Source organism: Populus euphratica, unplaced genomic scaffold, assembly GCF_000495115.2.
Source record: "Populus euphratica unplaced genomic scaffold, PopEup_1.0 scaffold113.1, whole genome shotgun sequence".
Lineage (NCBI taxonomy): Eukaryota > Viridiplantae > Streptophyta > Magnoliopsida > Malpighiales > Salicaceae > Populus > Populus euphratica.
The window spans coordinates 478,878-484,205 of NW_011499984.1; positions in this window are offsets into that span (position 1 = coordinate 478,878).

The window sequence follows — 5,328 nt, forward strand, 5'->3', positions numbered from 1 at the left end:
CCATTTCTTTCTCTTCTTTACCTTCTCTCTCTTTCACTTCCTCTCACTTACAGTGCTCTCTCTAAAATCTGGTATTTTCTTTTTTTTTTTACCTTATATATATATATATATGAAAAGGACTACAATGCCACTAATCATTAAATGTCTGTTTGGGATCGCATTCCTAAAAAAATTAATTTTTTTTTTGTATTTTTTGGATCGTTTTGACTTGCTGATCTCAAAAATAATTTTTAAAAAATGAAAAAACATCATTTTGATGCATTTCGGCATGAAAATTTATTTGAAAAGCAACAGCAATCACACTCCCAAACACCCTCAATACCTATAATAATGCATACAAGGGCACTATTGTCTTTTCAAATCATTTTTATTTATTTATTTTGACTTCATATATATTTTTATCATAATATATGAAAAGACCACAATGCCCTTAATATATATATATATATACATATATGTGTGTGTCTGTATGTATATATGTATGTTCTTTTCTATCAAATTCCAGTATGTTGGTATTTTTGTGAGGCCTTCTTAGACTTTAATTGATTTGAAAATTCAACCCAAAGTAAAATAATATGTCAAAAAACTAATCTAATTCATTTATAACTCAAATCCATAACCATCTTAAAACAATGTTTAGAATTTTCACCATTTTCTATCAAAATAGCATGATTGTAAGCAGGGCTTATACCGACAATCAATTTTTTCACGTGTAAAACCATACATTATTTTTTCTTAGAATCCCGCTCTATTATTATTATTATTATTATTATTATTATTATTATTATTATTATATCACCTTTTTTTTAATCCCCAATGTATAAAATTTTTCCCTTAAATAATTATTTCACCCGATTAGAGAATTTACATGATTCGTCATTGGATTGACATTTTACATATCGATTCATTGCTTTATTTTGTTCAAAATTTAAGTTAAATTTCTAAAAGTTTATTATATCCATCTATAACAATTTTTCTTCTTGATTATCATTTCTCAATAATTTTTTTATCATTTCTAGCATTGATTTATTAGTTTTAGGTCAGGGTTTACATCTCTAGCATTGTCATGATGTGTGGGATTCCCTCATTTAAGAGTTATTGTATTTTTTTAGAGTGGAAGACCTATGACCTTTTTGGCGATGAATGGGGCATGAAAGGCCCTTATTGGAGAGAGATCATACCTGAAAGTGAAGATTATAGATCATCCCTAAAGATAACATATGGTATAGGAGCCTATCTAAAGAGTTGTGTTAGTTCTCTAAGTTCTAGTTAGCCTTAATGGTATATACTTAGCCATATGATAGGGGTCTTATTGCTTTGTTGAGGTTGGCCATCTCAAGCTGTCATGGAGGGTGAAGCTATCTCACTAGGGAGAATATTGCTTTGTTGAGGTTGGTCATCTCAAGTTATCAAGGAGGGTGAAGCTACCATACTAAGAAAAACCCCTTCCAAGAAGATTGTGTAAGAGTCTAAAAGCCCCTATTAAAGATCTATAAATAGAAAATGTATGATAAAAAATATTTATTTTAATTTAAAAATAAACTTACTTCCTATTAAGAATAATATATTCTAAAGTGATTTGTTGGGCTCTAAAGAGCCCTCTAACCCATCATTTGGAGAGTGTTGCTATTGCACTAGGGAGACCCTAGTCAATCCCTTTTAGGGGTGGGACTGTCGTAGGTGCTAAGACTTGCTGAGGTAATAAAACCTGATTTTACACTTGAACGATCAACACAACTTGGGTGAGAGGTTGCACTTAGTTGATGAGCTGTTGGAAGTCCAAAATAAGCAGTTGAGCTGGTGCTAATGGGTAGATCCATCAATCATTCTAGCCTAGGTATGTTATGGGTGTATGCCATGAAATGACTTGGAAATGTCATTAGAAAGAAACTGATGGCTTTTTGTTTAATTTTCATTGACAACGCTAATAATGATGTCCTAAAAAATCCAAGTATCTTAGGATCAAAGCTTATGCATTGGATAATCAATTGATCTCTTGATTATAGCAATATAATCCATTCTCCCATACTAAGGTGGCTGATAGTCCGTATTTGGTGCCTGGTATGTCAAAGTCTGGTGTCTAGTACCTATAAATGGTCAATTTTTGTAGATTTAGGGACTTTCGAATGCTGAAGTATCTATTTAGAGAGAAAATCTAATGATATTTTAGAAAGAGATACTTCAAAAACATATATACAGTAGAGAATGAAAATTGTGAACAAGCTCGAAGGATTCATGAAATATTTATAACCTATTAGTCTTGTTCTTTTAAAAGATAAGGGTTTGAAGTGTAATTTTATCTTGATAGTATTAATGAAGGATAAATATAATTTATATAAGTATTAATGAGGGGAAATATCCCTGACATATACATTAAAAATATCTCTCATATAACATTAATGTTGATGGAAACACGATGGGCTTTTACAAAATCTTTATATACCATCTCTTACACAACAATAATGTTGATAAAAATATGATAGACTTTTAGGATATTTCTTATACATATAATAGTGTAAGGAGAGTAGGATCAAAAAAGTTGTTGAGCTCAAGGGAGTTAAGTTCTTTCCCCTGGGCTGAGCTCTTCCTCTAGGAGAAGCCTACAAGGGTTGGGCTCTTCTCTTAGGTCGAGTTTATGGCAATAGGCTCTTCCCCAAGATGGAGCTCATGAGGGATGAACTCTTCTTTTAGGTTGAGCCCATAAGAGCTGGGCTCTTCCCCTAGATGAAGCCTATAACATAATGATCTTTTCTAGGCTGAGCCTACGAGGGCTGAGCTTTTCCCTTAGGCTAAGCCAATGACATTGGGCTCTTTCCCAAGGCTTAACTCATGAGAGCTGAGCTTCTCCCTTAAAAGGAGCTAATGGGGCTGGGCTCGGGGCACGTTGCTTGAGATCGTGAGTTTTGGGCTTTCAGGGATTTTAGACTTGTTAAATTTGGATTTATCAAAAATCAACAGATAATTAAGAAAAAATTCATTCAACATAAAGTTTCAAAATTGAGTCTTCTAATTGATTTCTAGTGAGATTAATTATGTATATAAGATTAGCTTTACTCACCAAAGTATTTCTGAACTCCATCCTCTACATAAATATTTCTTCAGGTAAGTAGGGATATAATTAAGAAATATTTTTGTTTTGGGTATATGGTAATGCATCATTTTTTTTTTTAAACTAACACAAAACTTTTAATGAAGTTATTTTTTAAAATCTCATATTATAGGTGACATAGCAATTTTTCATAGTTTCACAAACAAAGAAAAGCAGTGCCAACAACAATAACAAAGTAGCATTCGGTTACTGTTATGAGATAGAAAGGATAGATACAGTAAAAACAAAATATCTTCGGTTAAAAAAGCAAAGAAAAAAAATAGAGATATAAATAAATTTATCTCTAAAACAATTTTGAAGTAAATTTTTGTATTTTAAGAATAAAAGGTACAAAGATGACTTGTCTCTATAAATAATATTTTTTTAAATGTTTTATTCTTGAAATATCATTGTAAAAAACTCTTAATTTCAAAATTGTTTAACTAAGACATGCAATAATAAAAATAGCTATTATTATAGTTTTAAAACCTAATTTTAGGTCGACTTGGGGCAAGGTCCGAGTCATGTGTCGGGAGGGTCAGCCCGTATTAACTTGTGTAAATATAAAAATAAAAGTAGTTATTATCATAATTTTAAAATCTGACTTGGAGGTCGACCAGGGCAGAGTTTAGGCCATAGGATATGAGGGTCAACCTTGATTAATATGAGACAATGTATGGATAAAAGTGTTTGTCATTAAAGATTTAAAACTTGACTGGAGAGTCAACCCGAGATAACATTAAAGTCAAAGGTTGGGAGTGACAACCCGATTGATCCAAAAAAATGTAAAAATAATTAAAATAGCCTTATTTTGACTATTTTTTTAAAAAAATTCAACGAATTTTGACCTTAATTTTATCTTGAGTGAACCCAAGTTTTTGACCGGATAAGAACAAGTCAATCATTCTTTAATTTTTCTAAACTTGAACTAGTTCAAGTCTCCATTATGGATCAACAAGGCAAGCCAATCATAGTTTTATAACTAGGTTTATTATAATATTATTAATTTCAATACTCAATATAAATTAAAATAAAAAAATAATATATAATTAGTTTTTAAAATATATAATTTAAATAACAATACATATTAATAACAAAATAAATTTTTTTATATTTTATTATATCTTCCCATTTATAACTATAAAAAATTATAAAAAATGGCTTTATGTTATATATTATTATCATACATAATTCCTCGTTATCTTTTTCCTTATATTGTTATTTATAGTGTTAGTGTTTTCAATTACCTAACACTACCCAAAAGCTTTAGGCCTTTGCTTAAGTCACCTTACGTTAGCTTTCCTTTCTAACCATTTTTAACGTTTCTCACTATAATAGTTAAACTAGATACATGACCCGTGCAATACCGCGGGACATTTTTTTTCATAAAAAATATTAAAGAAAATAAAAATTTAGAAATTTTGGATTTTTCTGCAAAGCTATACCCAAGAATCTTAGGTTTAGCTGCAACGCCTGACTTAAGAATAATATTTATAATATTAATAATAAAATTAAATTTGCATGACCCAAGTTTAAATAAGCCTGACTACAACACCGGACCCAAGAATATTGGATGTGGGTCTGGCTATAAGATCGTGTCATAAAAGTGTGACAATTAAATAGATTAATAAAAAAAAACAAAGAAAAAAATCAATAGGAAGGAAAAAACTAATGAAGAAAAAGAAAAAAAATTGAATTAATTAGGTTAACCCTTTAAACCAGGTTATCCCATAAAACCTGGGATTCGCGTCATGAAAGTTTGATAATTAAATAGAAAAAAAATGACGGGTTTACCCATCAAATCAAGTTAACCCGTCAAGCCTAAGATACGTGTCATGAAAGTATGAAAGTCTGATAATTAAATAGAAAGAAAATCAACTTTAACAAACTAAACTAAATGAAAAAAATAACTCGTCAAATCAGGTTAACCCATTAAACTCGAGATCCGTATCATGAAAATCTGATAACTAAATAAAAAAATTTAATATTAACAAACTAAATCAAACAAAAATAATTCATTAAAAAAATTAAAAAGAAAAAAATTATATAATATAATATAATATAATAATAATAATAATAATAATAATAAATTATAATAATATAATATATTAATAAGTAAATTGATTGATACTTAAAAGTGCATTTTTATCAAAGTTTTATATCATCATTTTGCACTTGAAGTATCAATAATTCCTTAACTAAAACATGTTTTATAATAATATATCTAATAATATAAGATA